General features: G+C 41.2%; 1 protein-coding gene across 6 annotated transcripts in view; it reads left to right on the top strand.

The window, feature by feature from the left end:
• The first annotated feature begins 1,903 nt into the window (after positions 1–1,903).
• Positions 1,904–24,657, top strand: part of SHANK2 (SH3 and multiple ankyrin repeat domains 2) — a 365,112-nt gene continuing 342,358 nt past the window's right edge. For 5 of the 6 annotated variants that reach the window (XM_030038580.2, XM_030038579.2, XM_030038578.2 and 2 more), the window contains exons 1-2: positions 1,904–2,032; positions 11,064–11,193. The gene's annotated coding sequence lies outside the window, so the exon portion shown is untranslated. Of the gene's footprint in view, positions 2,033–6,806; positions 6,869–11,063; positions 11,194–24,657 lie in introns of all 6 variants that reach the window. The other variant, XM_030038575.2, reaches the window with a different exon arrangement.

The following is a 24,657-nucleotide window of genomic DNA, read 5'->3' as shown; positions in this document are numbered from 1 at the left end:
ACTTTTCAATTTTTTTTTTTTTTTTTATGTTGTTGCTGTTCACCGTTTGCAAGTTTTTAATTGTAAAACATGCTGCAGATGGAGTTTTTCTTCTTAGCACTGCTGTCCTATTTTCCCCATGATATCCCCCGGGGATCTAACATGAGTTTAAGTAAGTCCATTTTTTCTCAACTGACAGAACAAATGTTCAGATGCTTTAAAATTTAAAGAGCAAAATGTAGGGATGGGTAAATCAGTTTAGAAGAGGTAGGAAATTCCCATTCAAATCAAATAGCCTTCTTTCTGTTTGCTTGCTTGCCTTCTGGGTTGTTTTTGTTTGCTTTTAATTTCCTATAACGATGTTACATTTTGAGAGCTAGGCATTCCCAGCATCCTTCGTTATATCTAAAAGGAAAGAACTCCATGTATTACCAAGGACTTGCAACCAGTAGGGAGAATTACGTGTGAACTTTGCCAGCGAATGCACCTATGTGCATAAGACCTCTTGCATGAAAATTATTTTCATGGCACGCAGTTTAATGTTCATTAATATTTATGAGGTAATGTAGTTGCTCTGTGTATATTAAAGAATATTCTCCTTTTCAAGGACGTTTCTTGTTTAAAAAGAGCCGATTGAGAGCTACTGTAGTAAAAAGTTTTGTAACTATACAAAGCAGTAGAAGTCCAAAAGTGAGTTGCTGAAGATATTTACATTTATTTTCTGTTCTATTTACTTTGAAACGGCTTATACAGAAAAAATATAGTGAGAGTCATTGTTGTTAAAGTTCAGTGTGGCATTGTGCCTAAGGGTCAACTCCTTCAAGTGGTCTAAAATCCATATTCTTGCATGGAGTAAGTTGAAATCTGCACTAAGTGGCATTATTGATTCAAAATTGGTGTCATTTGGGTTCGGGGATAAAAAAAGTCAAAGACATGGCATTTTTAGGATGGCATTTCACCGACTACTGGTCCTAACTTTGTTGCATCCATCAAGGACTCAAACTCCGGTTCTCACGTCTCCCGATCCTTTCAGCGGCTTGGCGGCGATCCTAGTTGGAAATGAGCGTTTACCAAAGCGAGCTGTCGGAGATTCAGCCCGCTCCGTCACAAACTGCGGTGCGTTTTTTTGGGGATTACCTGCCGGAGCCGTAGCTGCCCCCCTGGATTTGCAGGTACGTGATGCCTGAGAAGATGTGGAGAAACGGCGTCGCGCGCGAGATCAGCGCGTCCCACGCGTGGCCCGTGTGCTCCCCGCGGCACCCGAGCCCACATCTCCATCCAGGATTCCCCCTTTCACCTTGAGACTGGTGGTCCCCGCGCCCACCCCGCGCGTGGATCTCCTCACGGCTTCAGCCTGACGCCTTCCGTTCCTCTGGGAAATCAATGTGTCGGGAGAAGTTTCTGCCTTCTCGCCGCGGCTGTGGTGTTCGCCCCTACTAGCTGCGGAGTTAGCGGTTGAGGAAGAGGAGGAGGAGCGGGGGGGGGGGGGGAAGCAAGATTAAAAATTAAAAACCCAAGATGATTGAGTAGGCAGGGACCGGCGCTGGCTGAGCTGCCGGCCAGCCCTCCGGGCTACGGGGACTGACCCAGCCCCGCCGAAAATGCGGGTATCCCGGCGGGGTGCCCCTCGCCCTCTCGCTTCTGCGGGGCCGTAGCGGCAACCGGGGGAGGAGGGCAGAGGGCAGCGCCGGTGCCGCCTCTCCCTCGGCGCGACCCGCCCGGTGGCGGCGGCGGCAGCAGCAGCGGCGGCGGCGGCCCCTCGGCGGGAGGAGCCGGTAAGCGCGGCGGCGGGCACCGGGGCGGGGGAGACGGGGGCCGGCCCCGGGGCGGTGAGGCGGGCGCTGCCTGTCTGAGCTCGGGGCGGGGGGGGGGGGGGGGGGGACGACGGCTCTCCGGCCCGGCTTTCCCTCCTCCAAACCTTCTTCCCCCCCTCAAGCCCGAGAAACGCGGCCCCGCCGAACCCGGGCGACGGTGAAGGCGGCGAGACGTGAGGGGAGCGCTGTCCCCCGCTGCCCGCTCACAGCTTCCCGCCTTATCCCGCGCCCCGCGACAGGTAGGCACGGCCCGGGGAGGGGGGGGGGGGGGGGGGACACAGGGACCGCGGCCGCCGGTTTTGCCCCGCGGAGTGTGTGATGCGGGTACGGTCCTGCCGGGCAGGCGGTTCGAGGGATCGGCTCTGCCCCGTCCGGGGGGTCGGTGGCTGCCGCCCCGCCTCGCCTTGCATGGAGGCAGGTGGAACCGGGGAGTCGGGGGGGGGGGGGGAGCTTCGGTAAGGGATCTCCCCCCCCACCCTGCTCTGGAAGCCCATGAAGCTGAGCTGCCTGCAAGGCGGGCTCCCCATCAACCCCTTGACTTTGCCGGCGGAGTTTCGTTAGCTCGGCGTAGTTCGGCACCCGGGGGTGGCGGGGTGGGGGGGGGGGGGGGGGGGCAAGAGCTGTCGGTCGGCTGGAAGAAGTCGCCAGCCCGGGGCTGGGAGCGGTGAAGCGGCAGGTTTGGGGCCGGTGAGGTGTGTGTGGGGCGGTGAGGAGGTGGCCAAGGGGGGAGGACGAGGTGTGGGCTGGGCAGGTACCCGGGTGGACCCGGCTGTCAGGTGCAGCGTGTGCGGGTGGAAGGTGGGGGGTACGGGCGCAATCCTGACTTTTTTTCTCAGAAGGAAAGAGGGCAGGAAGGCAGAAGTAAGCAAAGAAGTAGGGAACGCTAAATCCTCGCTCGAAGCAGGGCGACCTTCCCTCGGCGTGAGTTTGGGTGATTCCGCGGGCAGGTAGAGGAGCGGCGGGATGAGGTAGGAGAGGGGAACGGGATCGGAGCATGAATATCGGGAAAGTGCTTCCCGAGGGCCCCACGGAGTGGTAAAAGCAGTGGGAAATTGAGTCGACTGCTGGTGAGCTGTTGGCATGTTTAGTCCAAAACACCTGTGTAAGCAGGCCTTGCTCTTTAACGCAGGAGAAGTCACAAAACCTCCCTGCGAGTAACTGAACGCACCCGTGAATTTATTCTTCTCCCAGAAGTTTTTACATCCTTTCCTTTTATAGATCTTCCTTTTCTCCTTTCCTGTGGTCTTGGCTCTGTTTAACTCCTCTCGGAATAACCTGCCTTGTTGAAGGGAGTCTCTGTGGGGGGGTGGAAATAAAGTCCTCAAAAACAAATGCTATCTTTGTTTAAAGCTATTTGTGGATCAAGGTTGTGACTTAACTGTGAAATAGCAGGGCTCTTCTTTGCTCGTATTAAAAACACAATAACACATTAAAATAATCAAAGTCTTGGGAGGTAACTAGGCTGAAATGCAATTCAGCAGTGTGAGACTTTAATGTAGGTTTTACAGTACCTCATCTCTCTTGTGAATAAATATATAATTAGTGGTAGGCCTTTTTGCAGCTTTTCTTTTTGTGTTTTACTTGAAGAAGTACTTCAGGGTAGAGATTATAATTGATAATACTTTTAGTCTTTCCCACTTTCTTCCTGAGGTCTTTAGCTATGTCTTTAGGTGTTTATGTTTGTTATGGTATGCTATGTTATTTTTATTGGTACAGAACGTTACTTTAAAACCTGTTGTGCGTTGGCGGGTGGATTAGATTTCCTGTGGCCCTGTCTGAATTAGACTTGTGATTGCCTAATTGCCTGTGATTGTGAAGAATGAGAATCAATAAACAACATCGTCCTTCTTGTCTCGTGTTCCTCTTATAATACATTTGTATCACCTAGCACAGCGTGGCCTTAATCTGCTTGTCATTGTGGAACAAGTAATAGAGAATAGCACATAGCACTGTTATACCTGAGGGAGTACACAGACAAAGCAGCAGTGGCTGTTGCGTGGTCTGCGTGGAGCGTGGTCTTTGGGCTCAGTAAAGTGCTGATGAACAGCCCACCTCCTGTCTGCAGTGGGAAACTGAGAGCACTTCCATATCCACCAGCTTAGATGTAATAGGAGACAGCAAGAAAATGGGTTAAAGTATGGATCCATCCTTTTCAGGTGTCTGTTCTGTTTAAAAGTTGTAACTACAATTAGTGAACGGGAGTACCTGCTGTTAAATTTTTGGATCTGTTGCTGGATACCATTGTAAGAATTTTTGGACTTGGGTGTGGATCTGAGTGGAAGCTGACAGGTCCTCAGCATCTCTGAAATGTAGTGAGTTTAAACAGACCTACGTACATTTCACAGTTCCAAGACACTGAAGTCCCAGCTGTCCTCCTGGATGTCATAGGATATTAACTTTGCCCATATCTCCTATATTAAAAATCCAAGGACTCCAGTTAGGCCAAATATGTTAATCCCCCAGAAATCAAATGAGAGCAGAAACCACAAAGAGAGCATAGGGAAACAGAGATGTTGTCATGGTCAGTTCCTTGCAGTGTCAGGAGGGGGTGAGCAGGATAGCCAGATCCCAGTTAGGAGAAGCCCTCCTGGTCTTGTAGAAGGAAGCAAAATGTCCTCAAAAGACCCTTGTGAATAGGGGCAACACTTTTCCCAGTCCCAGATTTGATGGCCCATATGATGTTACATATATTAGGTATAAGCACCACCGAGGCATTTGCAATGATTTTCCGCAGCACCTCCAAACTACAGTGCAGCTTTGGTATTTCTTCTTTAGCCACAATTGGTCTGATGGTTTAGAAGAACTAAGTTGAAAAAAGTAGCAGCTGAACTTAGGTAGCCAGGCTTGAAGACTGGCCAAATGCAGCATTATTCCTGTGCATCCTTTCCAGGTGTTTTGCTGTAAACTAGAATTCAAAGCACATGAAGATACGGCTGAGAGTCAGGGCCATCTGACAAATTCTTTGCATTGATTCTGACTAGGTCTTTTGATAGCCCTTGTTTTATCCCACAGCATTCATGCTTTCCCCTGCTGTTAGGTCTGGAAAAAAATAAATTTTAATTTCTTCAGGTTGATTATCCCCTGCCTCCATCCCAACTTTTCTCTTTTTCCCACACTTGTGCTTCTCTGTCTCTCAGCTGAGGTTATTCAAGTTTTCTGTTTTCCTTTAGCTTACAGATTTCTCAGATGCTGTAACCCCTGGGTTACTTCTTAGATCCCCCTCTTAGAAATAACTTTGACTATTTCTCACTGTGGGCTGCTCGCAGCTGGTGGCCAAAGCACTTTCTGAGTAGTTTGCATCTTGGAAGTAGTACTTCTCTTCCTTGCACTGTGTTCCTGGAGTGGGTGGTCCTGCGGCTTTAGCCTTTTGGGATGTGCCTCAGGTAAGGTGTCTGTAGGGTATCTGGGATGCGAGGAAGGAGGAGGGCTGGGCGGCGTGGTGCTCCTCCAGATCAGCGAAGAGTGGTTCAAGAAGAGAAAGTGAATTATGCAAGAGACTCCAATGGCTTGATCAAATTTCTTTCTTAAGTTTCATTGGCAGACTTCAGTTTCACTGCTTCTGTGGTCAGACTATTATGTTGGGGAGTCTGATGAGCGTTGACTGTGTAACAGAACTGCGAGTTTCCAGAGAAGCCCCTCAGAGCCCCACTGTGACATAGGTCTTCCCATCAAAGTAGTTTTCCATTAATTAAAAAAGTATGCACCCTGGATACTGTGAACTCTTTGGTAAGGATAGTAAAGTTATTTGTCTTCAGCCTTTTAATACTTTTTTTTGACCTTTGCTTATTTCTTCTGTGTTATTCATGTCTCTTGCATATCTGAAACATCTTTGCTGAAACCTACAGGATCATTGCTCTATTTTCTAATGTCTCAATCTCGTCCTAATCAAAAATGTAAATACATGCATAATGATTTGCATGTCATTAACTTCAGAAAAACACTGTCATGCTAAAATCAATGTTTTTTGGAATCTAATTTTCCTGCCTGCCTGAGAAGTAGCACCTGGAATTCACAAACCAAGAATTCTGAAAATATAAACTACTTTCAGCACTGCTGTTTACTTTCTGCATTTTTCAGTTCAGCCAGGAAAGAACAGTAATTTAAAAATACGGTGATGGTGATTTTTCTAACCAGTTTCTCTCTTCAGTCTTTATACTTCAATAAAAGGCTTCATTGCTTTTTTATTTAAAAATGAACAAACTTAGCATGGTATATACTTACACTCAACTTGCCAGCACCGATCTTGTTGTGATCATTTATGAACACAGCATCTAACACATTACAGAAATTTCAGGGGAAGTACCTATACCTGTGGACAGGTACTTGCAGATCTTGAGGAATACAGGGAAACCAGGTGAAAATGATGTCATTGGAGCTAGGGTAGCAGTGTAGCTGACCCTGGATTTCAGTTTCCCTAGCACAGAGCTTTGTGTATGAACTGAAAGATCAGGCTGTGAGTCTCTGTATGGAGCAATCAGTAGACAAGGATACAACACAGGCGCTTTGCCAGCAGTTTACACAAGTGTTTTTGCTTGATGTCAGAGATGCTGAGAATAAAAATTCTTGGGTTCCTGCTTGGTTGTGGACATGATTGTCACTGGCATCTCAGAGATGCTGAGTATATGTATTTGACACAGTCATTCTATCTTTAAGAATAAGCAGATGAGGTTTAATTCATGTTAAAAACCTGGGGTCTGAAATGAGCCCTTGATATGCATCGTTTGCCCAGAACTTAGGTCTTGTTTTAATAGGCTGCCTTCAAGTCAGTGAGTCTGTAAGCCAGCACAGGGTTACTTTGGATCAGATGCCATAGCGTGGAAGGGCTATCCCTATCTGAAAGCGCTCACAGTCTTTGAAAACAGGATTATCAGCAGTACTGCAAATACTGTGTGCTGCTGGAGTGCATTACACTGTTGGTTAGAAATGCATATTCTGGACTCCTTAGGAGCAAACAGAAGGTGCCACTGTTACTGATGATTCAATATAGCAGCTTTAACGTGTCCTTTCTTTCAGGAAGGAGGGGAAAACAGTGTACAACATTTCTGTTGCTACAAATAAAGATCTACTTCTAAATGGTAAGATAAAACATAAGGCAAACTGGATCAGATTTAAGTTCAAATTACGTTTGAAAAAGCATTTTGATTTTCTTTGCTATGACACATTTAGCGTATGGTTCTGTCTGATGTCTGAGATATGGTAGCTGTATTTCATGCTCAACATGGTTTCTATTAAATTTCTGTATTGGAAATAAACAATATATGATCTCTCACTTAAAAAAACCCCAAACAAACCCTTTTTCTGCAAACCAGCTAAGTTTTTAGAAACCAGGTAGGCTACTGTGTCTTTTTGATGGAAAGAAGCATGGGAGAGAAATGCACCCATGTTCACTCTTGAGCATTTATTCTTCTCGTGTGTAGGGTCCGTTGTAGCATATGGGGAAATGTGCATTGTGCTCAGCAGTGTAAGCGTGCTGCAAAGAACTCCATAGCTATGCATGGTTGAGCAATAGGGTGCTTAATGAGAGGATGCTGAACGATGCAAGAAGTGTTGTGCCAACGCCTTAGAGGCACCAGAGACCATGCCTTTACAATTAAATAAAATAGGCCAGTGGCTGTTCTCCGTCCCCGAGGCACAGCTCCCTCCCGCTCACCTGAGCTCGCTTCCTTTCCAAAACGGAGCGGCAGTGACCAGACTGTCTGTCGGAGATGGAGCCTCGGGTCTCTGAGTGCCTGAGTTGTGCCCGTTCACTCGCTTTCTGGGATCCTGGGGTGAGCAGGCATAACACATGCTAGTGAGAGCTCAGGCAATTTAGTCGCAAACAATCTCTGGCCTATTATGTTTACTAGTAAAGCTGTAGCTGTAATATTCAGGACCTATGGTGTCATTCTTCTGAAACTGTTATTGCACTTTCATGTAGCAGGGGTTGTCATATATAATTGATTTAAACCATTTTATTCCAGCGTTTGGATTGTAAATGTCTCTGGTTTAGGTTTCGGTAACGCTGTTATACTTAGCCATGTACACCGGTTCATCGTTGCAATTTCAGATTCATAGTGCATGCGTGCTTTTTGTTTAATTAAACTTTACTGACAAAATATCAGCAGAGCAAGTACTTGACAAAATTTGAGAATTGTAATGAGGATGCAGTTGTTATGGAAATGCGGTTCTGGGACGAACATCCTTGCAATTACAAACAGAGGATATTTACTCTGTCTGAGTAAATTTTGAAAGTGAACCTCAGAAAAAACACTTAGTTAAATGGTATTTTTATGTTCAACACTGAGACTGTGAAGCTATGAAACCAGCAGTTTAAGTTCTAAATTTAAAGTTTAATCACCAGAGTATAACAGAGAATATGTTCAACAGTCCTTATTCTGATTATCAAGATACTCCTCCTTTAATTTGTGTTAACACTGCAATGGAAATATTTTAAATCATCCAACCATTCCACCGTCATGACTTTTACCTGGAGATGCAAGAAGAGGCTGTGTATTTTGAATAGTTTGTGACTTCTGCAGATGATCCTTTCACATTGTTAAGTCTCAGGTAGGGAGATCTGTTACTGGGTCATTTACACAAGCCAACAGTCACTGATGGACACAGTCACAGCTGGAATGAAGCCCAACTAGAGTACTGAGGGAAAAAAGGGTAGGTGAGAAAAAGAAACAAAGATGACGTATTAAAGAAGGAGAGAAGTAGAGATGGAGAGAAACGACAAAGAGTGAAGCCTGCCACAGTTAAAATGATGCATTATGTTAATCATAACCAGAGAGAAAGTGTTTGCTGACCTTAATGTGGGACATGTAGGTAAAAACAATCAGTGGAAAAGGCAACAAGAGAAGTGTCAGAAAAAGTCCTTAAAATGCCATGTATTTAATCCTGCTGGTAAAAGAATCTCTGTTGCTGGTGAAAACTAATGTCTCTGTTTCCCACCCCATAAGAAATGTAAAATTCTTTCCCAAATTTAGCTTTGCTACTTCTACACCCTTTGGCTTTCTGCATTTCTGGTTGAACTGGTGTTCAGTTTCTTTGTTAAGCTGTAAAAGTCACAGTTAGTTAATTCTGCAGCTAAAAGTCTATGATGTTGACTTAAGTATAACAGACTCAAAGTTACTTACCCCTTCTTGGGAAACATTTAAAGTGTCTCTTCTCAGAATTTTTTTAATAAGAAATCTGGATCAGTTGTCTTGGTAGCTTAAGGTGTCACTGACAGTGCATTATACACTGGCTCCAATCTAATTTTTAACCAAAATGTAGGCTATAATTAAACCAGGCATATAATTAAAGAATTTGAGATATGACTTTTCTGGGTACAAAAAGATGCTTTTGTAATGAGAAAAGCCTGTGCTCATATCCCATCAACCTAATTTAAAAGGAGGGCTGATTGCAGAAACTGTGATGTGCAGTAGGCTGTTAGTGAATTTTGTTGATGTTCCTCATAGGTATATTTTGAAAGCAGATTTTCCAGTGAGAGTGATGTGAATAGGGTGTGTCACTGGAAACCATGTTGCATTTAGGCTAACAGTCACATTTTGGTTAAAATTGTTGTGTATTAGCATTTTCCCATTTCCCCACTATTTTCTAATGTTTTACTGACCACTGTAACATATGGAGTTTTTTTTCAATTAATCAAAAAGAGTGCACTGAGTTCCTCCGCCATGGAACGCCCCTTATGCAGTTATGAAACCAGAGGGATTCCCACCTGAGTCGTGCCCCACTGCCATGCTGCAGACGAGGAGGAGGAATCAGAAGTCTGCCGCTGCCGCTCGCCTCCTCTCTGGAGAGGACTTTCAAAAGACCTGAGCTGATGAAAAATGTAGTGTAATAAAACTTGTACCACTTGCCAGCCTTCAGGTTACTCCTAGGACATGTCCTTACAGCTTTGATGTTAGCGGTAAGAGTAAATTTTAAACTGGCAGGTAACTGACCTGTGGAAATCTTCCACTAGCTCTTTCAGACCAGCTGCTTTCCAATTAAGTTCCCCTTACAGCATGTCATCACCGTAGCAAGCTCAGTAATTTGGCCCATTAATTTAGTCTAGCGTGTATACATATCTGTAGCCATTATTTCTGAAAATAGATTTTTAAGTACGCTATAAGTGATTGTAGTTGTATGAAACATTGTGTCTCTCTTAAATGATATCTATCCAATTAGGCAGTATTCTCATAGGACATGACTTTGGTGTAGTATATTGTTATTAGTTTTGTTATTATACATTACTTTAATAAGACTGCAGAATGATCCTACCATCAGTGCAGTGGACTGTACGATTTCTGTCTTCTCCAGGAAATATTAAGATAGGATTTTCTGAAGCATATTATAGCTTGAAAAACGTAAGCAAGAAGATGATACACTTTCCTACTACTGATACTCACATTGCCTTTGTTACCCTTTGTCTCTTCCTAGGAATAATAAAAAGAAATGTGACTGCTGGCCAATTATTTTTTTTTTACTTTATCCTTGGTTGTTTTATATATTTTTCAGTAAGAATGTCTTGTATTAACTCCCACAAGCTGGAATTGCTGTGGGAGCAACAAAAGTTGGTGTGTACACAAAGACCTAGTTCAGCTTAGTCATTGCCCCTCTCCTATCACGTATTGTTACGCTGTTCAGATTAGACCTGAAAAAGTTGAAAAGTTTAAAATGAAATGGCAATGTTTTTTGGTAGACAAGGCTTGTCTACCGTAGGCAATTGCAGTTTATAAGCATATTAGGATCAGCAAGATGTGTCAGCTGTGGGCTCCTGAGAGGAGGGATCTAGATGAGGACTCAAGCAGAGACACCCTTTTGGTTTTTTCACTGCCTGCTATCATAATGAAGCAGGGCGAGGAACCAAGGCAAAATTGTGGCCTGTACTGAACGGCTTACAGGGCTTTACTGCTTTAAAATACGTTTAATTAAGGGTTGGTTTCAATTCACCTAACTTTAGTGGTTTAAGTGCCTTCAGTGGTGAATAGAGAATGGTCCTTCTGAAGAGCCCTTCTTTCCATGTGGCTCAGTCATCTCTGCAATGGTGACTTTCACTCTCCCGCCTGAGCTCGCAGTGGTGGCCCCTTGGCTGGGAGGGCAGACTTGGCTCCTGTATCCCATAGAATTCTGCATTTGTGCTCTGGTGACTCTCTGGCTTGAGAGGGGAGGATCTGAGGAGCTTCCAGGTGGAAGGCTGGCTGCTCTGTTCGCCGTCGTCTTCTCTCTAAAATGGGCCTCAAACCTGCTTGGGAAGTCAACAGCCCACAGAAATTTAATGCTTTTCCCGTTTCTCACTTTCAGCCCTGTTACAGCCTCTTCGATCCATCTGCTCCCCATCAGAAAGCACAAACCCAGCAAGAGGGAGAAGCGGTCTGCAGGCTCGCCTTCGTGGGCACCAGCCGCCATACGAACGACTGCTCTTGGATGCAAGGTAAGGTCATACAGGGAAGAGGCTTCTCACGTGAGGGAAGAGTGATCTCAAGGTCAACACTAAATATCCCTCCTGGCCTTTCACCCCACAGAGGTTGTCTCGCACCTGCAGATGCTGTTTTTTCTGTTTCCTTTCCCTTGGCTATAAGTCTGAGATCCCCTCAGTGCTGTCCTCTGTGTAGTTACAACTCTGTGAGGAATGAGAGCTGGTGACAGAGATGCAACCATCCCTCTCCTCCTGCAGTCTGACCTTAGTTTCAAAGTTTCCTACGACTACCACTGCTGCTGATAGTCGCTGCATACCATCTTTACAGTTGTCCTCTGATGTCTGCCAGCTTACCAGCCTGTAGTTGAGGTGTCATCTATGCTTTGCAAACACCACAAGCTCCACCTGCAAAACTGAACTGGACATACCATTTTTCCATCTGATGAAAAAACATTACAGAAGAAAAAACGTGCCTTTTTTTTTTTTTTTTTTAAATGCTCTTGCTGTGTGAACGAGAAAAGTGTGCTTCACCTTGCCATCAGCATAGTGTTTATCTGATAGTGAAGGTTACCTCTAAACAAATATTTGAAAATGTTATCAAGATAGAACTTAGCTTTTGACAAATTTTGCTTTTTACTCTGGCTTTTACACTTTTATAGTCAGGTTTGGAAGGTCATGTTTTTGTATCACTGTGAATGCTGCTTAGCTTGTCAGTCATCTGTAAAATGAATGTGCAGAACAAAGCAATGTGAAATTTTTAGACTTCAAAACCCGTGAAAAACATTTGAGGAACAAGTGTTTATTTTACATACTTCGAGGTCCTCAGCTGGTGTCAACAGCTCTGCTGAGGTCAGTTAGTTATGCCACCTCAGAGCCGACTTCAAATCACAAGCATTAATGCAAAGAGCAGGCACGTGAAGCAGCCTTTAAATGCCACATGGAAGAAAATATGTCTAGATCCCTAAAAGATCCATACTACAAAAAACAGTCCAAGGTAGTATTTTGCTTTTTTACATTTCTCCTTTCTCCTGTTCCCCTTCCTATGATATCCCAATAATGCTGTATTCTTTGGTTTTTCTCCCGAGGAGAGTGATACCTCCCACAGATGTGCGATGGCAGTGCAGTGGCTTATATCCCATGGAGTTGGATCATAGTGTGTCACTGTTTCTTTGGTTTCCAGTGGATTATATTTCTAATCCCAAATGTCTATATACAACAGTGTTCTTGTGTCTGATGGCTTTTCCTCCTTCCCTTCTGTTGAGGACATGATCTTCATTTTTAATGAGTTCTTGAAATAAAAACCTTCCTTATGTTTCAAAGGCAGAAAAGAGAAAGAGGAGCCTTTTTTAAAGTTCAACTGAAAACTTAAACACTTCCTTGAAATTTTCTCTCCTGTGGTAATCCACCTATTTGGTACGACTTTCTCTTCTGTCAATAAAGCTGGACTAAAACTCTGAGGATTACTATGAAACTTTCCTCACATGAGACTTTAGATTCACAAAGAAGGTGTAAAACTCCATGAAAGAATATTGCGTAGTGAAAAATTACATGTGTAGTTGTATATTCATTATATTCATATTTATTGATACCTAAGATTCTATACTTTTTAACCTGAACTGAAAATGAGATTGTGCTGAGGTCCTCACATATCAACGTTTCCTTACTGGTTATCTAGGAGTGTAAAATGGTCACATGAAGTGTAGTCTAATTAATGGCCTTTTTGTAGTTTATGTCGCATATCAGTGTAATCGTTAACCCAAGCCTTGCTCCACAATGTCATTGCAAAATATTTTGTTCTTATTTTTTTCCCTCTTAGCTCTCCTACCATTTGGCTACAGCTGAATTTTTTTGTGAAATTACTGTTCAGTCTTTCAGCTTTTCTTCAGTTCTGTCAACTCTTACTTCGAAACCTACTTTTTAATATCTTTCTCTCTTTTTTTTTTTTTTTCAACTGCTTGAACTAGATGGTAGCTTTAGCTTTTCAGTTTGGAAATTTGGGCTATTTTTCCTTTTTTTTTTTTTTTTGGTAAACAGTTTATTCTATTGTGATCTCTCAGTAAGTAACCATAAATCATAATTTTTTAAAAAGTTTGTCGAGTGAGAAGCATCACGTATACAAACGTTTAAATACGTCACCTCTGAAAGGCATCTATTCAACTGGTGACCAGAAGAGTGAGCAAGATTCCTTGTTTTCCAGACCTTTATTTATATGCCAGCTGGTTAAGAGATAAAGTCTTCAGATTTCCGTGTAAATATTACATCTTTCCCTGAGTAATAAAGAAATTCTGTGATTGTAGATTGGATTCACAGATGCAAAACAACAAGAAAATAAAGCTCAGTATGAAAATGAACAACAAATTTCATTTGTGCTTTAGACTCACTTTCTGTTGAGTCTGTGGAATCACATCAGTGGGAGAGCTTGGGTCCCTTTTGGCCCTTCGGCTGATGCACAAGTTCTTGATTTCCTAAACATCTTATGTTTCCGTCTGCTCAGTCTCTATGCTTCACCCACAGATTAATTTTATCAGTTTCTCACAAACTGTATACAAATGTTGCATTGCTAGTTGCAAATATATACAAAAATGTTTGTGCTCCAGTAGCACCTAGAGGTGTTAAACAGGTGGCATTTTGTCCTGCTGCGTACGGTAGAGAACATTGGTTTTGCCATGAAAGCTGTCTGCCTTAAAAATAATATAAAAATGGAGTGTAAAAAAAAAACAGCAATAGAGCTGGAGAAAGTAATCAGTATATATAATCCTGGTGTAATAAAGTATGGGCATAATTTTGTCAGTTCAAACCATGCTAATATTCTTTCAAAACGAATTAATAAATTTGTATGAAATACTTGAATACTATCACGCATTTAGAAAAAGTCATGTAATCATTGAAGTGACTTTATTAGGTAACCATAAATATTGGCTGTAATTGGCTGCAGGGAAAAAAAAAAACCAAACATTTTATACATTTTTGCTTCATGAGTATCTTACATACTTGATATTTCTGTCATGTGAAAGTCTGAGAAGTTGGTGCAGTGAATGCCACACCTTATATGCTACCTGTGTGTGTAAGGGTTATTTGGTTAATGCTTATTTTTGTTTCAGACTTCTTAGGGAGCTAGTAGAGTCTCTGTCACTGAACACTTGTAAGAACAAGTAAGAGATACCTTTTGGCATATACCTAGGTCTACTTTTGTCTTGCTTAGGGGCAGAGAATGCACTAAGCGCCTTCTTGATGTCTGTTTGGCCGTAATTTGCCTGGTATTCGATCTGCCCGAAGTGGTCAGCTAAAAGTTTGCTGGTAAATAGTTTATGAAGCTGAGAAAAGTGTAGTTGAATTTGTTTTTCCTGAAAAAATTTATTTCCTGAATGTTGCACGCTAGTTTTTTTTTTTCTACTGATGATAATCAGCTAATCATTCTCCAAAATTTCTTCATTAATTCACCTGTGTGTGAGGAAGACCAAAATCACTTGTTCGTTAGTGTAAAGCATTTTGCTAAAAGAACATGTAGCCCTGTCCAGGGGGGGTGTAAATTCCTGCTCTAGTTTCTGCATGTGGATCATTTAATTAATGGACTGGCTGATAATGGGGACAGGCCTTTAATTCAGGCTTTCTTAAAAAAGGACAAGAGTGTGGCAAATTCCTGGAAGCTCACTAAATTATAATGCTTTCAGAAGAGTCACTAAAGTGGTTAAAAAATATTCTGGGTGCACCCATCAGTTGTTAGGCCGGGTGAATGCCAACAGGATGTCTGTGTTCCTTGGCTGGTGCTTCTCAGAGGTAGATGCAGAGACTGTTGGTATTGTCACTTCTGGCAATATAAAAAAAACTCACTGGAATGCTGGAAATTACCTTTCCATGCACTTCTCTTCCATTGCAAAGGTCACCATGATTTCTTAGGTCATGATGGAATGTGTTGCCCCGAGGACTGTTCGGTGGGGTCTGCTAAACAACATCATTAAGGTGGTCCGTCCTTCATAAAATGCTTAGGTTTCTGTGAAGAGAAAAGAGTGTGGTGGCCTAAGAACAGTTGTTTTCAATTTCTTGAAAAGGTTGAAAAGAAATGTGTTTCAAAACCAGTGAAACTAAATTATGTGTAAGCAGTTGACAGTTATGTGCATTTGAAACTGTTCCCTCCCCCCTCCTTCTTTAACTATTGCATCCTAAGCCACAGTAATGACAGTGATCCCAAAATCAGGCATTATTAAGGTACAAGGTTTTTGTGTAGTACATTTAAACTCAAGATCGGAGAAGCATGCAGAAGAAAACTTCTGCTGACTTTTATTTCTACCAAAGTAAACGTTATTTTAGTTCTGTTGGCATATTCCTGAAAAGAAGCTGCAAACAAAGTTAGGTTGGTTCAGTAGGATTTTAGAAATGTTATTATGGCAAAAGAAATATGTAAGTTAGATTTTAATTTGTCTTACCCAGAGCGTTCACATCTACTTTATACCTTGCCAGGAAAAAAATCTTTAACCGCTCTGTGTTTTATTTCTTGTTTACTGGATTGCATTCCAGAGTTGCTGAGGAGATTGCTGTAGTAAATGTCATTGATGGCCATGCAATAAGGGAAGTCTAACCTACCAGAGCCTTTGGTAAAAGTTTTCTCCCTTTCTCAACAGAAATTTGACAGGCAGTTAAAACCAGAGGCTGTAAAAACCTTCAGTCCAGGCAAGTATGGGAAAGGCAGGGAAGCTATCGCTTAGGGCTAGGCATGGGTGGAAGGAGTAGGACTGGTCCCCATGCAGAACAGTCCTAAAGCTAGAGGAGCCAAAGAGCGATGAAGCCGAAAGTCAAACATTATCATCCTTTGAACTTTCTGGGCTTATTCTGACTTAAGTGGTGCAAGGAGAAAGGGTAGTGTGTAGCTACAGGACACTTGCGTTAGACCTGGTTATAGGGATTGTCACAAACACTGGCTGTCCTTTAATAAGCAACAATTCAAATATGTTGTAACTGTGTCCTTTATTTTAATGTTGAACAGAGGTGATCAATGTTGTAACAGAGACCTCTTGGTAAAGGGGATTACGTTATATAAGTTTGAGATGAGAATGACAATGATATACTTGAGGTTTGAAAGAATTATAGACAAAGCCTTGAAAGTCTCATCTAAATCATTGAATTACATCATTCCTGGACAACTGTGTGGTCCTTCAACAGCAAAAGGCCTCACAGGGATGTTGATAACATTGTTTAAAGCAGTTTATATAGTGCAGTCAATATGAGTAATGTTTTTTTTTTAAAAAGTGTATGATGTTGTATGAGTATCTGATGCTTAGGGAAAGGCTTTAAGAATAGGGCAAATATACTACAATATGTCCCATTCTTTCCTCTGAGCGTTTGTGTTTCAGGGGCTTTATTTAAAGCTCAGTCATGTAGACTGTGTGCAGAACAGTTACTTGGTGAACTCAAGTTGGTACGTGATTTGTTTTCTCAGGGTCTCAGATGTCTGCGTGTCAGCCATCATCTATGGAGGGATGGATTGCATACCAATAGCTGCTGTATTATGATATACAAGTTCTAATTTTAAAGAATGCTGGTTTTAATTTTCAGAGATCTACACTGTGTTAGGCACGAACAAGAAGGTCCTTAGAAGAGGACTGAGGGCATCATTTTTCTGCTATGTAAACACTTAGTATGACATAATTCTTTAATACTATATATCTCTGCATCTCATGAAGGATGTAGTGGAGTTGGGTGAGATACAAAGGGAGAATAAAGAAGCTGTGACTTCAGTTTGGAGAAGAGAAGGCTGAGTGTGAAAGAAATGAAGTTTTCAAAATCATGAAGGTGGCAGATTAAGTGTATGTGGAACTGTTGTTCATTGAGTTCGCAACATGAGAGCTAAAAATTGAAATTTCTGGTTGAAATTGGTAGATTGGTTTAAAACAGATAAAGTACGTTTTTGCACAGTGGATATTGTACTATGTGGACTTTGTAGCATGTGACTACCAAGATGAAGCTTGTAATAAGGGTAAGAGGCTTCTTGGAACAATGCAAAAAGATTTCCACAAATGCTATCCGAGTAGGACTGGGTTAAAACCAGACCACGACATCTGAATACTGTTGGACTGGGGAGTGTATTGACCTCAGCCTCGCAGTTCTCTGATCGGTTTGGTAAGGAAACCTGGTCAGCGCTGGCAACAATGCATTGCCAGCATGACAGCTGTTGGAAGGCACTTAGGAATTGCACTTTTTTTGGGGAGAAGAGAATCTGAGGGTTTGTTTTTTTCTTCTCTCTTTATGAAACAATGTCTGGATGGATAGCAGGTTTTCAGAGCATCTAGGAGCTCTAAAAGTAAACCTTAGTGCATTATGGGGAAACTCAGTAACCTCTTAATTGAAAACATTACCTTTCAGGTGGGACTTTTACTGATAATGTTGTGTTTTAAGCTATTAAAAATATAGTTTGCAAATTGAACAATAGATAATGAGCATAAATATCCAATTTGGTAATTATGATGCTAGTAGGTCATTAGCAACTGATTCTGTTAGTACTTAGTGATGATACTTAATTTGAGTTGCTTACTACTGTGTTTGCATTTATTGGTACTAATGAGGCATGCAAGATACTCATGTGATTTGTCCTTTGAAGATTTATCTGAAAAATACTACTATAAACATAGTCCTTATTGTTTTCCCCTCAATACCATTTATTCCCTTTTCTGTTTCATATTAATAATCAAGTAGTTGTAATTTCCATGCAAGTGCCTGCAAAATTTATGTTCAGAGAATGTTCTTTGTACTCCTTTTCAGTGCCATATTAATTTCTTCCAATTTGTCTGTGATTGGTAATGTTATAATGTCCACAGTACCAATAAGAAAGTATAATGATATGACTCATTGGAGTTGAGGTGCTGTGTAGATAGCATCCACTTACGTCACACTGCAGTCAAGGAAGGTGAAGTGGAGGTAGGAGGTGGATGGAGAGAGAAGACTTGCAATGCAAGGCACGGCCAAACTAGCCATGGCAGGTGGGCTTGTTAATAAGGAACCAAAATAGGTTTTGGCTAGATAACACTGGATAGGTTAGATTCATGGTTTTGCCATAATGCTCATGGTATCTCTCCCAGCTGAAGCTGAGGCCAATACTGAGGCAGTGATGCGGTATCTTCAGAGCCCTCAATGGGTTTTTCTCCAGGAACGTGTTCAGTCGTACTTTGAATGTATGCTGAGCTTTGGTGACCAATGGCAGCCTGTGGCAGTAAGTTCCTCAGCTTCACGGTGTGTTTTGAACTTGTGAGATTCACTTGCTGTTTCTTACTCCTTTATTAGAGGAGGTAGGAAGTACTCTGCTCGTTTTCTCCGGGCACTCAGAATGGTACATACCTCTCAGTAAACTCTCCCCAGTCTTAAAAAGTTGTAATATATTTTCTTCTTCAGTGCATGCTAGCTGTTTTATATATTTATTTTCTTGGCCAACTTCTGTATCTTTTCTAGTTCCACCCTAGCCCTTTCAAGACTAGCAGAGGAAGGCAGAGAAAGAATAGGGCCAGGACTTGCTTTTCACATATTTATAATGTGACTTAGTATCTTTTATTTTGTTCTTTATTTCTTTCCTAATATTCTAGTTATTCTTGTGAATGCAGCACATAAAACTGACATTTACAAAATACTGTCTGTCTTGAATGGCAGTAATTAGCTCAGTTTCCATTGCTGTATGTGTAGAGCTGGTTTTGCCCATGTCACTTTGTATTTATCAACTTCATATTCGAACTGCCATTTTCTTACCCAATCATCACTTTCTCCTGCTGCTCCCTGCTGCCAGCCTCTTTCCTCCCATCAGATTTCTCCTACACCCTGTTGAACGTTAATTTGGAAACAATCAGGGAGTGATGTTAAGTTTTGCTATTTGATGTAGCTCTGCAGACAACTAGTGATTCCTCCTCTGTAGGAAATAGGACCCAGAGCTGTCCTTTGGAGGAAGACGTCTCTTGGGAATCCCCCAGGATAGCTCAGAGAGGTCAGGCTGCTCAGATCTTACTCTGTGGATTATTGCCAATAGTGGCTTTTACAGCTATTTGGTGCTCCCTGCTTTTATTTATTTCTTTCATGTAGCCAGAAAAGCATACTTGGTCACCTAGAGATTAAAGAATTGCTTAATGGAAGCCATATACATCTTTCAGCAAATGAGTATTTTGGTATTTCACATGCACAAATGTGCTCTTCACAGTTCCAGATACTTTTTTCTTTTCTTTCTTTTTAAGTCTGTGGTGCACCTTGGAATTTTAGCTTAGGTCAGGGTGACACTGTGCAACATTAGCTTTGCTTGATTCCTGACAGACATACACCTTGTATTTTCAGGGGGACGAAGGGAAGGGTTGTTTCTGTCTGAGATTGCATTTGAATCAAAATACTCTGTTTCTCAGGGTAAAGATCACTCAAACAGAGGTTACAACTACCCTATGTATATGAATATTTGAATTCACTTAACAGGCTACATGGCCCTACACTGCTTTGGGGCATATTAAAATTTATTTTTTTTGCATGGAAGGTCAGTTCTCCATATAGCAATCTACATATTTGTAGAGCTGGTTTAGTGATCTGTAGTAGCTGAGTGTCTTTTTATAGGTATATATGACTTTTTCAATACCTTATTTTTTGGGCATAAATTTTCTTAGTATTATATTATTTCATGGTATTTATCGGGTTAAACAAACAAATTTGTGGATAACAAAACTAGGTCACGTGGAGAAGACTAATTAACCTGTATATAGGCAGTTAACACCAGCAAAGGGAACAAGCTGTGAATAGAAGAAACACATGACAAAATGCAGCGTGACCCATATTTGAAAGTTAGGGAAAAACATATGTGCTTTCTTTAATTGTATTTAAACTTTCTATATTCTAGACAGATCCAAGTTTGTAAAAATTGAAGACCCTAAATTACATTCATACTATGAGTAGGGATACAGTGCCGAATAAATCCCCTGGGGAAATAATAGCTGATGTTCTGTGCAGTAGATCCTTACTGGAAAATCCAAACTAATAAACAAATTGATGCCTGGTGTAACTCTGTTTACTGCAATATGTTACATGAGCAAGGATTTTATATCTGTGGCTCAGATGCTTTGTTAGTATTAATAAATGAAGTTCCAATAATGTGCCAAATATCTCTGTGGTGATTCGGAGAAAGGACAGTATTTTTTACTTCTCCACAGAACCCAAGTCAGCAGACCTTAAATTCAATACTTTAATACGTTAATAAATGGGCCAAGTCATCATTTGTGGTATACTGCAGAGAGTAAAACCAGTGCATCGCTGATACACCAGTCCAAAGCTCATGTCTCAGTGTCAGTAATGGCATGCAAACACAGGTAACACTATCACAGAGATGATGTGTTTTATGACAGGGAGTCAGCATTGTGCAGCTGTGTCTCACAGGTGCTCAACTGGAGGCAGCTGGAGTCAAGTGTCCTTTACATAAAATGTCTGAATCTGCCTTTTTAGGGGTTTCTTTTCCTGCTGTAATTCTTTTGTCATGAAAATGTCAGTGTATTTTCAGCAAAAGTAAATAAGCATTGCATAATTTGGTTGATTGGCATGGGTTCTATTCCTCTAACTTGAGATCTCCACTGAGATTTGTGTACATCTGTCAATTTTATTCTCCTTTCTCCCATCCCTTTATCAGAGAAGATGTATTTGCCTGGGAACAGTGACTTCCCTGGGGATGATGCGTTGTTACTGAGACTCAAAATTGATACCTGGTTGTTTTGATCTGAGATTATGATCTTAATGCATTGCTTGCATGTGGCTATCCAAAATGTGCAAAGACTTATGAATGTGTAAGTTGTGGAAAGCTTTTGTATTCTTCCATTTGTTGTGCTTCCAGTTTCGTTGAATTTTTTTTTTTGCTATCTGTATTCATAAAGGAGGGAAGAGAATCCTATCCTAGAGTAAAACTATTAATTTAAAACACAATGTATTGTTGGTACAGATGCCTAAGATCTGCTTCTGCTCTACCTATCTGCTGTGTTAAAGCACATAAACATGTGTTGTAATATCAATGAGTCTAATTTTATTGAATCTCTCCAACATATATAAAGATAATCCCATTTAGGCAGCTCAAAAAATTCGTGGGAATGTTTTGTTACTTGCTATACCTACATGCTGTTAAGTCTTGTTCATTGTAAACTGTGCTCATAGCACCTTATCAGGCTCGTGCTTTCTTGTGGTTTTATTTCCTCATCTGGTTCCCTTCCAGCTCATCACATTTCACAATTAAATCCAAGGCTGGATTAGGAAGCTACATCCCAGATCCTGTTGAATCGAGCAATTGCATTTGGGGAGGCAAACTCTTTCTGGGAGTCTGCCTGAAATCTGCTACAAGGAAAGGCTCACATGCTGCTCATTTAAAGGGCATTTTTCCCTGTACCATGTTAATGGAATGAGAAAAATTTATCCCTGGTGAACTGGGATAAGCTGAACAACTTGTATTTTGTGTGGTTTTCACTTTTTCTTGTTTGTTTTGCTTGTGATTTTCTCAACAAAGATACTGTGCGCCATCACATTAATTAGGCCTGATGAATTTTCTTGAGATCATGCAGCAGCAGCTCTTAACATTTGTAGCTTGTTATATGCATGGTGATTTACTTGCTAAACCTTAACAAAATTTTAAATTAGCATAAATATTTTCTTTATTATTGACATGGCTGTCGTAGTATTTTTAGTAAGAACACTTTAATCTTCTATGACAGGTTGATCAAATTATTTGAAATATATTGCTGCATTTTATCTTGCATTTCTAATTCCTTTAAATACTGCATGATATAATGCAGTTCATTTCTTCTGACAACGGCAAATGTTTTTCTTAACCAAATTTTTACACCCCCCCTCCCACCCACCCCCAGTACTAACAATCCTGTCCTCTTACACCAACCTACATGTGTTGCCAATAAACTGAACTGAATAGGAATGGGTTGACCTGTGTGTTCACACCACTGGAGTTGCAGGCAAGACCTGGCAGTTGAATAATTTACTTCCGAGCAGGTTGGCTCTCCTTGCACAGGTCAGACACCACTCTGGTTTCTCTCCCTTTCATAACTCCACCTTTCATCTCTCTTCACTTACCATAGCACAGCCAGGAAAGTTAATAAATTCCCGTCTTTCACTGAAATTCCTGTCTTTAAGAGAATGATAAAGAAACAGAGGCTGCAGCTGCCGTCAGTGATTTGTGATTTATAACTGGGGGGAATAATCTCCCTCCTGTTGTCAAAATGGTAACAAGTGTTTCCACAACAGAGCTATAATTGTTTAGATGGTACGTGTAAATAAAATGGAGCCATCTGGACTGCTGAAAGCATGGCAAATACAGTACTCTGCTAGTTTGAGTAGATTAAGTCTGTTTCCTTCTTTTAGGTAATTGTAATCTGTGGATTTTTCATTCATGTCTTGAAAATTTTTTTTTCTTTTTGGTCAACAGCTAGTAACATTCACAACCCTTTGAATATGCTGAAGTCTAAAAAACAAGCAGCCTGCTTCTGTTTGGTAAATACAATTTATAGGTTTTCCTTTGAGGTTACAGTTACAGGTATAGGTAGAAAATGGGTACAAGTCTTTCTGTGAATCTAAGTTTCAAAGCTGTCCATCTTCTCATAGAACAAAAGAGTAGAAATTTTGCAGTGCAAAATTTAGGATTGACTTCATTGAGTTGGACAGATCTGATGAGTTACATGAAAAATTACATACAAGGTAAGCACCTTCTGGCTTTTTGAAAAGTTTTTATTATTTATTAGTTATCATGGATTTTGCAGTATTCGGGAAATGAAATAATTATGAGCCATGAACTAAGGATGACACATTTTTTTTCCATCACTGATTGCTTATAATTTGCAGTAATACTTATTAATTATATTGCCATTTTATGTTTAGATAAGCATAGGAAGGAGGTATTTTTCTTTCCATAACTGAACATTTTTTTAACGTACTAAGAACAGGCAACAAAAATGCAGGATCTGATGCTAGTCTTTGTTTCATTATCATAAACATTAAAGAATTTAAGCTATTTGGAATTATATTATTCTTTATATGTTGTGGCTTTCCTAGGAATATGAGTCTCCATATGCTTACATTTTGAGTGGAAATGTTTCATTTTAGAAATACTGAACATAGGCATTGAATAGGTTGCACATAAACTATTAGCAAGACATCCAGATATTGTGGGGGGATGGAAATGAATTGTTTGGAGTGTACATTTTATTCTTGACTTTAATGTTTAGCCAGAGTATTGCGTATACTGCAGTTGTTTTAGTAGCTAAGGACCATCACTTAATGGAGCGTCAGGCGAACAAATTGCTTCATGTGGTCTCTTCCTATTTGAATTCTTCTTAGTTGATGACACGCTCAGAGGTCTCAAGAATCCTCATCGTATAAGTTAAACCATGCTCTGCTTCAGGTGATTGTCAGTCCAACTGTTTGTAATACAACTGCTATTTAAATATCTTGCAAGCTCTTTTGATCCTGACTCTTCAGTGTTTTCCCTAAAGGGACCTTTTTAATGAAGGTTATACTACACTAAGTAATCTGTTAGAGAAGCCAGCAGCCATGGGTGGTAGGCTCTGAATTTGTGGCTGTCCCACTTTACGAGAGGAGGAGGGAGATCTAGAAAGCTGTTGCCCTAAGGGTTCCTACTATAGCTCCTGTACTCAGGAAATCTCTGGTGTAGAGCAGCACAATGACACATTGGATTAAAAGTTCTGCAAGACTGTTTGGGCAGCAGTACTGCCCACTAGCATTTCGCGTTTGGGCAGGATTTTTGCCTGTTACTGTGCTTGTCCTATTTAAAGCCCCTGACTATTTGTTTTCTACTTGAAAGTGGGGAATGTTTGTATGACAGGCCTGAATTCTGCCTAAATCGGATTAGCTAGTTATATTCAGCTTATTTTGAGATAGCAAAGTTTGTATCTTCTCAGATCCTGATAGATTCACATTTATATCAACTCAATAACTTATGAGTTTACTTATGGATTACTGTATAGTATTATTCAGGCTGATCAAGCTTCACACATCAAATATGTAGATTCCTGGCTCTTGCTGATGCAAGAAGGTTTTGCTTCATATGCTCATGCTATAGCACCACACCCCCCTTTTAGCTTCCAAATCCAAGCAGTCATAATCTTCTGGCCACCAGTGCTCAATTTGTGTGGCCATGGAGCAGAGAAAAAGTGTGTCACTGAGGTTCAGCGAGGGAGTTGTATATACTCTTTAACTTCACTCGTGTACTATTCCTTCTGCATTATGCATGGCCAGGTGTTAAGAAATCTGCAGTTTGCATGCAGGTCAAAACTACTAAGTGAGGTCTAAACACTATTTAATTTGCTAGGTATTTTGGAAACAGGTTTAATAAGGGCCAGTAAAATCAAGTCAGCTGTAACACAGGTCCAAGGGGGGTCATGAACATTGCACAAAACTAGGAAAAGAGAAAATAGCCGTTGTTTAGTCCTCTGCTGTTGCATGGTCCAGGCGGAGTCTGTCATGGAAACG

The sequence above is a fragment of the Aquila chrysaetos genome, chromosome 16, assembly GCF_900496995.4.
Source record: "Aquila chrysaetos chrysaetos chromosome 16, bAquChr1.4, whole genome shotgun sequence".
Taxonomy (NCBI): domain Eukaryota; kingdom Metazoa; phylum Chordata; class Aves; order Accipitriformes; family Accipitridae; genus Aquila; species Aquila chrysaetos.
Note: the sequence above shows the minus strand (reverse complement) of the source record. Positions and strands in the feature narration are given on the sequence as shown.